Source organism: Echiichthys vipera, assembly GCF_963691815.1.
Source record: "Echiichthys vipera genome assembly, chromosome: 9".
In the NCBI taxonomy this organism is placed as follows: domain Eukaryota; kingdom Metazoa; phylum Chordata; class Actinopteri; order Perciformes; family Trachinidae; genus Echiichthys; species Echiichthys vipera.
Genome location: NC_139834.1, coordinates 19,820,125 through 19,833,949, shown reverse-complemented (window position 1 = coordinate 19,833,949; position 13,825 = coordinate 19,820,125). Strand labels below are relative to the sequence as shown.

The 13,825-nt window shown below is 40.1% G+C and overlaps 1 protein-coding gene across 4 annotated transcripts in view; it reads right to left on the bottom strand.

Annotated features, from left to right (window-relative positions):
* clstn1 (calsyntenin 1) overlaps positions 1–13,825 on the bottom strand; it is a 38,405-nt gene that overhangs the window by 22,381 nt on the left and 2,199 nt on the right. The window lies entirely within an intron of this gene.

Here is a 13,825-nt window from a genome sequence, read left to right as displayed (position 1 = left end):
TTCCTTACAAAAACTTAATTAAATTTGCGTTCGCATTCTGTTAATGATCAGTCCTGCTGTGGAGAACAGGCGCTCTGGTGGCACAGAGGTAACAGCAGATGCTGCTTTGCCAGAAGGCTCAGTTTTTTGTACCGGTGCCTGTTGGACTGTCTAAGGACGAATGCATGGCCCCCTGAAATAAGCATCCTGTGCCTCTGTGCTTGCGACGTTGAAGCCCTGACTGTCACTGCTTTCCGCCTCCATGTCGTTTGGGCCTTGCACAGTAAACTTGAGAGCTGCTGTTTACCAATCGAGTTAATTTGAAACAAGGACCACTAAAGGAATCGATCGCCCATCCCTACAATTTACAGATTTTTTTCCCCTGGATTTTAATAATTAGTTTTCATCTGTGTTTTCTCAAATTGATACTTTGACTTTGAGCTTTCTCCCCAATGCAGTTTGAGTACATTTTTAATGTTAATGTTCCAAGACACAGACAGAACCAGCCATACATATCAAGTAATGATTTTGACAGGGGCTCACATGGAAGATGAAGGCTCTGGCAATGACTTTCAGTTTGTGGAGTGGTAGTTAGGCTGTTTACAGGTTTTCATGCTAGTCGGCCCGAGAAGCATCCCAGCTGCAGGCATGAATCTGTTGTAGCCGCGGGTGCAGAAAAAGCTGCAGTGACTGACATATCTGGGCTGGCTTAGAAGACAGCGCTGACGCAGGGGAGATGCAGCTCTCTTACAGCCAATATGTGCTCCGTCCAGAGGAAGGGGAGAGGATGTCTTTCCTGTGCGACTGATCTGCAAAGGTGATGCTAACTCTGGCTGACAGCGCTATGTGGGGGACAGAGACACTTGGAGAGGTAACCGGACCACCAAGCACATTTGCTGACATGACAGTATCATATAAAACAAGTACGTCCAAATATAATATAATTCTTTGACTGTATTTTGGAATTATAATTTAAGTTCAGACACAATATTATCTTGAGTTGATGTTAATCAGGGCTTCAGACTGCAGCCATTACATTATTGCTTTGTGAAAGACCTATTTACAAGCAGGTCCTCTTTATTACTATTTGATCATAAGTGAAATCTTTGAAAATTCTGAAAAATACATGTAAAATATTTGGTTTTTAAAGTTGAAATATGTAGGGAACCCAGAGCTTGTTAAAATCCCCTGTTCTGATCAGACATGCAGCCTCTGTACCCTCATCTAAACCCCAGTGCCCTTATTCAGAAGGTCATTTTCACTGTTAACGGTCTGATAAATTCAATGCGGCCACGTCATGCATTCAAGCTAATCTGTGCTAACAATGAACTGCCACAATAGCCTAAGAAATGAACAGCAGGAAGTCATCAACCACAGGACAGTGGGCATTTGGCCTGAATATTATGTAGGAAACTGCTCTGGTTACATGATAATTCATCTGGGGTTAACAATAATCTATTATTATTATTATTATTATTATTATTATTATATTATCGTTTTTGAACTATCACAATTTGCCAGTGGTTATAAAGGAGCTTTCTTTTTAAAAGAGGGTTTTCTCCATAATGTCCAAGAAGTCCCTGAGATATTATGCTTAAAAAGCTGCGATAACGCTTAAACAGCAACAGAAGATTTAGGTCTCGATTAATGTTCTGTGTTAATAGGTGAGACAGATTTGTACTTTGTACCTATGTACTTTAGCAGATCATCCGGGTATTTTTAGCCCCAAGCTGAACTTTTTTGGCTTCATGCGCCACTGAGCAGCTTTCATATATCCAGTTTTCTTTATACATCCACCAGTAGGACATCCTTGTATAAAAACTGTATTTGACAAATTATGTATTAGGCTCAATACTAAATCTTTTTCTGGCATACTAACTCTGAGAACAAAATTCATCTCAACAAGCAACATTTAAATAGACAGTGGGTGAATTATTGCCATTCAAGCATCTTAGGCTGCCAAACAGAAATGTTGTCAGCACCTATGCACTTATAATACTTTACAGAACTGTATGGCCTTTAATTTTGTGTATTTTAACTTCTGAAAATGATTTAAATTAAGTTCTTTCTCTGACCCATCCAGAGTACATCCAGAATTAATGGCACTAGGATGATTTTTTTCCTCTGGCTCTTGACAGTTAAATCCTAATTGAAATACTGTATGTTGTGTTAAGTGAAACTTAATCCACAGCCTTTTCATGCTGCAGAAAGCCTCAACACTACTCACATATTCATCATCTGACTAATAGAAAGACGCCTGATGTTCAATAACACAATCTGTGCGACAATTATATTATGAGCTTCAAACATTAACAAGATGAAAAGAAAACCTACGAAAGCGTAAATAAATGATGAGGATTTCTACAGGATTTCCAATTCCAGTGAAGCAAATGACTTGTGTCTTTACACGATTTAGTGTAATTCTCTGTGATTACACGATCAATGAAAATGAATCACATGCTACTTGCACAGGATTAGGTGTGATGTGCGCACCGCAATGAATTAGGGTTACCAAACTAGAGCATGTGAGCTGGGAATGAGGTTTTGAATGGAGTGCAGAGCAAATTTTTGAAGATTGTTGGAGCCTCATTTTACACAGGCAGCTTTTTTTCAACTACAAATCCGCTATATATTGGATTACAAGCAGAACTGTGTCACCATATCATGGCGCCAACGGTGTACACTTCTTGCTAACAATTTGCTTTGGGCTTTGCGTGTGTTGATACCTTCCTATCAGTTTCTATCTTGCCTATTACTCCAATCACACACTTTGCCTTACCTTGTGTTTAGTTTCTTGCATACAGTGTTTCCACATAACTTTGCGCATCATGGATTATAGAAAGATATGTATTGCTGGCAACTAGCTGGTTGTCATTTATACAATTCTTCGCCAATGCTAGTACTAAATAATATACATTTAAAAACTCAAGAATACCAACTGAGCAACCCTCTGCCAAGCTAGCTGTTCTAATAATATCCCTGTAGTCCTCCATTTTTCTGCTTTTTTCTTTTAATTTGTGGCGTAATTTTAAATATACACACACAAAGTGTGTGTGTGTATACATGTGAGAATATATTGGAGGCAAATTCGCAAATCTTCCCTGAGAGCGGGCAGAGCGGTGAATATTCGGGCACTGTAATACATTGGAAGATATTATAGGGCTATAACTACTGTTGATTCTTTTCACAATAAGATTTTTGATATATAATTATTAGTAGTGTGGTTAAAATGACTAAGTGGGTAAAGGAAAATAACAGAACATCAAGAACAGTAAGTTGAGAAAATTACATCACTTTTCCTGTAATGTAGCATTTAAACCAGGAAAGAACAAAACTACTTACAATATCCCAAATCTAAGAGGATATCTAGTCTGATACATCATGATATTGATATAATAGCAATATATTGCCTGGCCCTATCCTATTGTTTTTCACAACATACAAAGTACATATGTTCCTATGTGCCTTAAGGCTTAATAAACAACATTACATTGCTGTTTATTAAGCTGCAGCACTTAGTAAAATTATGAGTGATTTTTCAAAACCAAAATATAAATATATTTGCTTGTCTTAACAAGAAATAGATAATGTACTAGGCCCAAATGTAGTGAGAACAAGTATTTTTGGTCAAATCTTGTCCAATACAAGTAGTGCTTAGTAAGAACGAGTTGTTGTGTCTGCCAATAATTTAGTATTGATCAAGCCCAACCTTTCTTCTGTGCTCAGCGTCTTGTGACCTGAAGTGAAGAGGATGTCTTTAGACAGATTGTCAGGCCAGTCTACTACAATAATCTGCTTTAGCTTCCACAGAGTCAGTAACTGTTTGCCAGGTCACATGTGGACCGTACATTTGTCCATGAGTTGCTCGCAGCCTTCATCACTGAGGCGCACTGAACCAGGAAGGGCACTGAATGGTACAAAATTAAGCAGCATTCTCAAAGCTCCTGCAGGTTTATGCAAAACATTTTGGCCTAATCCTGACCAACACATGAACTTGAATCAAGAAGGCTGTCTGCCTTTACCCTTCCTGTCTGGTCTAGTTAAATGTAATTTCCCTTCATCTAAAAACCCCTATGTCAATTTGCATAGCATCTATCTCCACCTGGACCAATGAACAAGAAACTATAAAAAGAGTTTTCCTTTATGAAGTGCATTTCCTCCACTGTAAACCAACAGATTCCTGCTGACACAGATGAAACTAAATGTTGACTCACAGCTAATTGACTTTGTGCTGTGAAGACAAGTAAAGTATGAAAGAAGAGACCAATTCCCAATAATGGTCGGAGATGGGCAGCACAGATACATTGAAGTAATGCAGGGATGCTCACAGATCACAGTGGAGCAGAAAAACACAACAGAGATGTGTGTAGGTAAGGCGACAAAGGACGCAGACCCAGGGGGCCTTTGACAAATTCAAAAGCAAACAGCACTACTCCAGCAAATCACCGTTAAAATCAAAGTCCCTTTCACTCACAGACACCTCTATGAAATGAAAGCTAAAGCTTGATTTTATTTAAAGCGTGAAATTCTCACATACGTTGTGTGAAATTGACAAGATAGCTGTTAGATAGCTTTATCATCTCCCTGCAAGCCTGCAGTGAGAGCAACATAAACATTAATTACACAAATACAGACACCATTATTCTTGGAAACTGGGTGATTTATTACATACAACCTATAAGATAAGATGTCTATGATTATAAAGGAGAGACTCTGTATTGTAAGGGAGGGACTGTTTGTTTTTTCCAGGAGGGGAGGCTTTAGGATTTAAGATGGAATGAGATTAAGAAAGGGGCTTTGAAATGTTTGGGACAGTCTGGGAGGGGACCCGCTGCTGCAACACTGAGGATGTTTAGCATGGAAGACATTTTCTCAATTTAACTCAATTAGGAACCCAGTTCATCTAATGCAATGCATACTCCCTACTGGCCTAATTACAACCTGCAGACTCAGTAAAGTGGAGTCTTTTGACTTCTAATGAATTATCATCATAAAACATTAAACTGATTAAGATCCCCCTGACATGCTGCAGAAGATGCTTGAGAAGCTGTAGTTTCTGTGTTTTATCCACTTATCCATCGTGTAAAATGGGCCTGATCCAGATGTGTGTCACATGCAGCTTAATCCCATGTTTGGCTGCCTGCAACTAATGATTATAAACAACTATTCCATCCATTATTGTTTGTTCGTTAAATGGTTTGAACAATTAAGAATTATCAAAATTGTTGCAAAATAATTTTCTAAATCGATTCTTTGTTTCAGCTCTAATCCCACTTGGGGTGGCAGAGGATAAAACAGAAAAAAGGAAAATTTAACTGTCCAAGGACAAAGGGAGCTCGATTATTCGGTGAGAATCTGCCAAAAAATATTATTTATATTGAATTTATCTGCTGAAAAGAAAAAAAGGCAATGCTTCCTTGACAATGACACAAAATTTTCAAGTCACTCAGCCATTACAAGATACCTTCAGGACCACAGTGGGTGGTGAATCATTCATTTCATTAAAAGCAAAATTCAAGATGGATGGATGAATGGATGGAGAGAGAGAGAGAGAGAGAGAGAGAGAGAGAGAGAGAGAGAGAGAGAGAGAGAGAGAGAGAGAGAAGGAAGAAACCACTGGCCTCATAAATATTAGATGGAGAGTCAGGATATAAATAAACAGATATAATGGCTGATGTTTGCCTCTTTCTAAATAATAGATATTGACATGGTAGTGTCATCTACAAAAAAAAATATTATTATATCTCAAAAATCCAACAGCAAATTAACTCTAAAATATATATATATATATATATATTATATCCACAACCAAACAATCAAATACCTAATCTAGCAGACACAGACACATAATAAAATCCTTTATGAAGCCTTTAAGAAATGAATGTGTCAGAAGCTGCAGACAAACACACATATCAAGCCGTTACTGTAAGAGCACAGATGGCCAGTTATTGGATCCACTTACAGTGCGGAATCACAGTACCTGGTATCCAATCCTGTTACGCAGCAAATAAAGCCAATGACACTTAATCCTATAATGGGATGCCTCTACTTCATTTACCTACAAGGTCAAGCGACGAGCAAGACATCAAACAAAACAACAGTGGCTGCCAACTTTTTATTATGCATGTCTAACGATGAGCATGATACAGTGATACGAGAAAATATGTCCCACCAACACCAGGGACCGACTGTTACGATGTCCAAATGATAAACAGAGGGAGAACTAAGGGGGACAAGAAATTTTTGGAGAGCAGGGTTGAAACATGGCCGACTTCTGACACAGGTGGACAAGGATAAAGCACCAACTGTGACTGTGTGCCAAGCTGTGCCGTGCCAAACCATCTATCAGCTCTATGTCCCTGTCTCCGGCACTGTGCACTTTTTTATAACAGGTTGCATATTTTAAGACACCATTAATGCTTTCAAATAAATTGGCTCTTAAAATGAAGTGCCTGTCAAGTAGGGTTGGGCAATATGTCTAAAATCTTCTATTGCGATATCCACACATATTGGAGATGTCTCAAGCATAGTGGTTGTCGGTTGCAGCAAGGGAGAAATCACCTAAAGCAAAACCTGGAGAAGAGGTTTGTCAGTAAAAGGATAATAGCTAGTCCACCTTAAAGGTCAGCCCACCTTAAGCTAGTAAGCCTGAGGCATACGGTAGTTGTTGCTAGCTTCCGGGTTAACCCCTTCACTTTCATTAGCACGTAGCAAGTATGACATATTTAGGCTTTTTTATTAACATGGTCAGCAATTGACTGAGACTGAGCAAACAGTACTATTTAACCTTTTTTTATTGTTTCTCTATCTTCAAAGAGTTAATTTACAGAATTAGTTGACAATGTAATACATTTAATGTATAATGCATAATAATGATAAATATTCTTTAATAGTCATTTTAGGAAAACAGCCTTCTGAGTACCTTTGCAGAGGCATGTTGGTGCAAAATCCATATTCCAAAAATTCACTATATTGGACATCATATTGGCAATTGGTAAATTTTTGCTCTTTAATATCGGTATCGGTCTCAAAAATGACTTATCGTTCGGGCCCTAGGAAAAATACAACAATCAGTATTATTATTGCAATGTACAGTAGCGGTCCCTACTTCAACACGGAAACATTTTCAGTGGAGGCCCGTATCTAACAGTGTGATGCCATTGCTGACTTCTTTTATGACTCCCAAAGAAAGGGGTAGCTCCACTGCCCATTCATGGACACAAAGACAAAGCCCCTTTATGGTTGCCTAGGTCTTTTATTGAAGCCTAACCTTCACAGTTTGACCTATTAACCGTGATGAAATACTTCCTGCGAGAACGTTAGGGCCACAAAAAATCCAACTAATCCAGAGATTCAACAGGCCGCCTGTACACACACTCTCTCTCCCTTCATGTCACTGCTGTGATGTCTCTTCTTCTAAAAACCATTCGGCCTCCCCAATGCTTGCCAAAAGTGTTCAGCTACTGTACAACAGACACTTCTGCAAAGGACATAACAAAATACGATGATACCAGACAGTTCACAGTCTACTGGTCACATAGGGGGAGCCAGAGAAGTACAGCACAGCTGTCCAGATTGTAGCAGCATAACTGCAGCGGATGATCAGTCTGTAATTATCAGATGAAACCGGATAATGCCTGGGAACCTCTGAGGGCTTGTTGTGTAATGATGATAGTGCAGCCAAGTGTCAAGCCTGTGATGTGTTGTGGAGCGAAGCTTCATCGATTAAGCTCATATTTTACTTTTGATATCTGACAGCCTGCAAGCCCTCATCTTCTTTGATTACATGCAAATGTGAGGCTGTACTTCACCCCGCTGTAAGGCAAATCAGCTACTGAACCACACTTCACTCTTTGGTTACTCTTCACGCATTTATTTGAAACCATTTTATTACCTACTGACTTAGATGGTTATGTCGTTACAGATTTCGATTACATTATAGTGCATACTTGCTACTAGGGCTTGACCTGAATATTTGTTTGGATATTCATTCATTGGGTAGGTATTTGGTTTTCAAATTTTTTTTTTTCATTTCAAAACTGTAGAATAACAATAGTAATTTACAATCGCATCTCTCTGCTGGGGCTGGGTACGCAGCAGGGAGCTGCAGGAGCAAATCAGCAGGGAGCTAAGTTGTTGCTCTCACGAACAATATTAGCTGCTCTGTTTCAACAATGTTGGGCTTAAAAAACATGCATGTGTGTAGAGGTCTGTGTGGTTATACTGTAACAGCCTGGTGTCATTTTCAGGCAATTTAATGAAGATGGAACAGATGAACAGAGTCGTCATGCTCTGGCTGGCTCCTTCCTGATTCATGCTTGCTACTAAAAAGCAGCTGTGTTTCACTTTAATTGAAAAATACTGAATAATCATTCTACGTTGTGGTGCGAAATGTTTGATTACACAGGATTATGACTAACTTCAGATGAATAGCAAAACTTACCAATCGCAGACAACGTAAGTGACAGCACGGTCTACAAGCAGAGTGTGCAGGCTGTCTTTTTATTGTTTGAGACTAAATAAAGCCTCTCTGTTGCCAGGCTGTTTTTTTATAGATGTCCCATTAGCTGCGGCAGTACACTGAAGCAAGAAGAAGGCAGTGTCTGTGCTCAGGTGATAGTCTGACCTTGAAGTGTTTCCAGGGAGACAGCAAAGCTTGGAAAATGTGAGCAGTTTAAAACTACGAAAGCAAATATACAGGAGAATATGCTAAATGCACCACTTACATCAACTGCCACAGATTATATGTGATCAGTAAGCAATATCAAGCTGTGAACTGATTTCTAACTATTGCCAGAAGAAGAGCTTTAAACAACAATCACAGGGCCCTTTCATGGCAGTTTAGAAAGGCAGCTTCATGCCTTACTGATTTCAGACAGAAATATCCAACAGAGACAAATGTAAATTGCAGCAAAATAGTTGAAGGTATGAGGTGCATGCAAATCTGAAATGACTTCAGTTATGCTGGTGAGTGGCTCTCTTTATTCCATGGACTGGGAATAATCAATGGACAATCTGCTCACGGTCTGAAACAGTGGACACACTTCTCTGTTTGTCTTGCCTTACAAGCTTCTCAGCTTGTTGACGCAAGCCACCTTCATCACAGACTAGGGACTGTTCTAGGGACCCTTAAAGGAAACCCAGACCTCAGGGGCCCTCACTCCCCAAACAACCCGCACACACAGGAGAGCCTCTTAGTTTCCCTGCCAGGCAACATTTGTTTGGCCTATGCAGTCTCAACCACCCGATAGAACGAACACACCCTCGACGACCGTAGTGCTCCTCTGAAGAGGGGGTTGGGAGTCACAGAGCCTTGAATGCAACTCAATCACCTCTCTGTGTGAACGACACAAAAGAACCAGTGAGAGTAAGGAAGGTGAGAGTGAGACAGCTAGAGCTACGCGCAGGCAGTCGGGTGCAGCTGACCTGCGGCAGGTAATGTGCTCTTTGGTTACCTGTTTCCAATGCAGCCTGAATCTTAATGTGGACACGCCTAAACGTGAATAGCTCTGCTGTGCCAGTTTTTCTGGGACTTAAGGGAGGAGGTAACACAGCCAGATAAGCTGCAGATGTGGGTCGATTTAAAACCTGTACACACTGGTTATTATTACACTCACACCAATAAACATAACACAATGAGATATTTATTACTTTCATTTACCTTTCAGAGTTAACGTATCCACTTTCAATATTTTTGCCATTATATTTTTTGTGGATTTGTATGGTTTATGCAATATCATCTTCACAAGAGGCTGCTTCTGTAATTACATCTTATTGATAAAACTTAATTAAGCAGATTCTTAACTTATTCATATCATTATGCAATATGAGGGTACACTTCGCAGTTTCTTACTTTTTGTTGTTTTCATATCTGAATATTACTTTTTGTTCAGCAGCTGCAGTTCTAATGTATAAGATCAGGACCCAGAGGTCACATGAATGTAAATGTTTTTTTTGGTGGCTGACACAACTTCACAATCATCTGGCACAACTTAATATTCACAACTGAATGACCCATTCTTGACAGTTCGCTGACTCCATTCAGCCTGCGAAGGCACCAATGACAGGAAAGTCACCACCGACCCAGATTCAGTCCAGTATTCTCATGGGATATCTTTCCAGCTCTAAGTGGCAAATTACCAAATCGAAATGCTTCAACAACTTAGCACTTTCGGGGGATTATCTCATATGCACATTCTTGGGGGCTTGGGTCGTAATCTTTGGAACAGTGACCACATTGTGACGTGCTTAGTCAACATCCCGACCCCCTGAAATCTGGGGCTAAAAGCAAGCCCTTTGTTCCTCTGAGAAATATCTGAATAAATACTGAAAAAAAATACAAGCGTTAACTTGCAGGAACAGGACCTTGGAGAAGGGCAAGTAAACGGTCATTCAGCGAAATACAGGGTAAAATGTTAGGTAATGGTTTTCAAACTACTCCACAGAAGCAGTACATTTTAAATCCCAGTTTAATAACAATGCAAAGTTCCTGCATTACCTCTGTCTTAACTGCTGGTTTGTCGGCTGCATATCTCAACAAATACAAAACAGATTTCAATTAAATGAGGTGTACACATAGGCCATGACCCAAAGAGCAAGGGATTATGTTTGACTATGGATAGAACCACCACACGTCCAGTTGCAAGGCTCTTTGTGGCTCGTATATCATGTACAATCAGTTGTTGAGGCCTATTTTCCCTCCAGATTCCTTACATTGTGACATATCTATGAGTCTTCCCAAGACTCATACATTTTTGTCTGAACCTGACAATGTTCATTTATTAGTTCAGGTAGATCCATTTTGTTTTCCTATAAGCAGCTGCCAATATTTGGTGGAAAGGGCACAAAATTAGTACTATTTACCAGTCAAATGCTGGTTAAATAAGCAAGTGGCTAGTACTTTTCTTCACTCACCAGCTGAAACAATCTATTGACTGGATGGTCAAATTTGAACGTTCAGTAGCCATTTTGGGATTGACAAAAAAATTACGTTTGCACCCTCCTGCAATTTGGATGGCATTTTTGTATAAGGTAGTACAACAATATAATAATAAATGGCCAAAACTCAAGTGAACAAATCCCTTATATTCATGGACTTAAGGTATTCTTCTGGTGACAAGATGTAGAGGAGAAGACCACTAAATATAATAAAATGGTTCCTCTCAATCAAAACCACCTAGAGTGATGGACTGATGACAGCTGACAAAAGCCCTGACACGTTCAAAATAAAACATCTGAAACTCAACTGTTTTTTTGTCATTAGCCATCACCCTATTAGATATTTAATTATGTTATTTCTTAGGTACAAGTCTGTAAACTGGCGTTGAATGATGGCATACAACAGTGTTACAAGAGCTGCATGGGAGAGTCTAACAAAGCAGTCATTGTCAGCTGTGTGAATCCACATAGTTTCTGTTCTGCCATAACATAGCAAGATGACTTACGTCACACAGATTGCTGGGAGTTAAAAGGTTTTAAATGTCTACAACAAACAGAGAATATGAGCATATTTATTTACCCAGGGCCAACGAGGTGGCAGTCACCCTGCGTTTTGGTTACAGGGATCCTATAATCGATAGTCCTTTATGGCATGGGAGTTTCATAAAGTAAGGCATAAGGTTTCAACCAATATTGTTTTTTCAAGGCCGATATAAATTATGTTTGTGTGAGTGAAGCTGCTGATGGCCACTTGTACAAGTGAAAAGCCTGTAAATGAGCATTTACTGAATTAATATTTGAATTGATAACTTTGTTGATAATGGAAGTAATCATTTACATGTTCTTTCAAATAACAACTCCAAATGTGCTATAAAGCAATTTTTAGACAAAAATGTGTAAAATGTGCTCCTGCATATCTATGTATTTATATGAGCATAAAATAAACTGAATATTTAAATTAGGATGTGGTCAGGGAAGAACCTCAGAGGTGTTCCAGTTTAAAAAGAAAAATATTGACCTGCTCTAACCGTAACCGACATGTAATTTTCAGTGGATCAATGGTCCAATAAATGCAAAATGATGCAGACTGGGGTAGAACACTTGCACCTAACCTGTAATATGTACGTCTGTATTGCAATGTGAGGGGAATGCATATGTTAACTCAGCACCACACAAAGCAGGGCGTTCAATTTGTTCAACTCGAATTACTTAATTCGATGATGAATGGGTAAAGAAATTTCCCAGCAGCCAGCTTTTCCTTTGTCTGGCTGTGTGTGCACAGATGCAGCTCGTGCATTTCAGCAGACCTAATGCTTGACTCGAGAACATGAAGACACACAGCAGCTGCTCATAGATTACATGGGAGAGATGTGGAAAACAAGTGTCAAAAAGCACAATCGACAAGATGAGAAACTCCAGAAGAAAAAGCATTATTAGCAGCGGTGGACAACACCAAATAGTAAAAAGCCTAAAATGCTGCGAGGCTTCAACGGGCCTGCCTCAGAAGATGTGTTTGCACCAGTTTTACATACACTGACATTTCCTTTCTGGCAGTGCAATGAATCATAAAGTCTAGGTAGGAACTTCGATGTGTATCAAAAACATCTTTTTTCAACAGATCTTTTGAGGTTTGTTGTAGCCACGTCATCAGTGATGAATGTCTGTGTGGGAAAATAGCTGAGGGTCACAACAACTCTTGGCAATGCTGGTAAATTCACCTAAATGTGTCGATGCTCAGACTGCTTTTGTAGTGATAAAATCAAATCACGTAGACAGAAACTAGAGGATTCAGGAGTGACTTAACGAAAAACCTGACAAGTATAGGGCTGGTCAGTCCCGCCACTGTATTACGGCCTCCAGTAGACCCCATTGGACCTCAGCTCCTGAAAAATTTACATTTGAAAAGGAACTATTATTTTCTGGTCCCAGTCATTATCTTTACTGGATTACATATAGATGTTTGTGGAATTAAATGATAATTCAATGTTAAGAGTTTGACCGTTTATTGTAAGATTGTACAGTGAATGGCTTTGGAAAAAATGTAATGACAATGACTGCATCTTATGTCGCCTGTGTGATGTGACGTCACGTCACGTCAGCACGCTTTCCCTCCACTTCTCAACTGAGGGCGCACTCACACTGTCCATCCATACCATGCCCCGTGCTTAGGGTACTTGTCCCCCCTTCCCTCTCCCACCGCGGGCCAGGCCCGTTTGTAATCACACTACCTGGGCCTGGCACGAATGCTTTTGCCTGTCTATACGTCATCACGCCGTAACACGTCACACGCATTGATTGACGTCATCGTGATGAGTCGCTTTGTTTACAAATCTTTCCATAGACCTCTGACTTTTTGTGCATCTTGTCAAACTGTTTTTGAATATTTTCATCTGTCCAAATCTGCAGTAAACACTCCACCTCCGCATCACACCAACGGGAACCTTTCGCTGCCATTGTTTTAAATGTCCGCGCATGGTCCGTCCTTTTTTCTATGTCCGAACAGGCGACCATAAAATGATGTCAGAACTGCAGTAGGCCTCGTGCTCGTACACGTACACGTACGCACGCTTGTGCTTGTACATGTGCAAACGTGCTTTACAAAAGCCCACCTCTCCCAAACGGGCCGTGACCGGCAAGCATACCGCACCTAGGCGTGGCATGGTTGCACTCACACTGGTCAAATAAACTAGACTTTAGCCGTGAAACGTGCTTGGGCACGGTACGGATGGACAGTGTGAGTGCGCCCTCAGTGCTGTGGAACATGGCTGTCCTTTCGTCACATTTCGCCGCCTTCTTCCAAGGAGAGGACAAAATCCTTACACGTAGCGAAAACCACTAAATGTCAGGACATGTATGTTACAAGACACAGAAGCAGCAGCACTCAGTTGAGATGTGAAGGGAAAGCGTG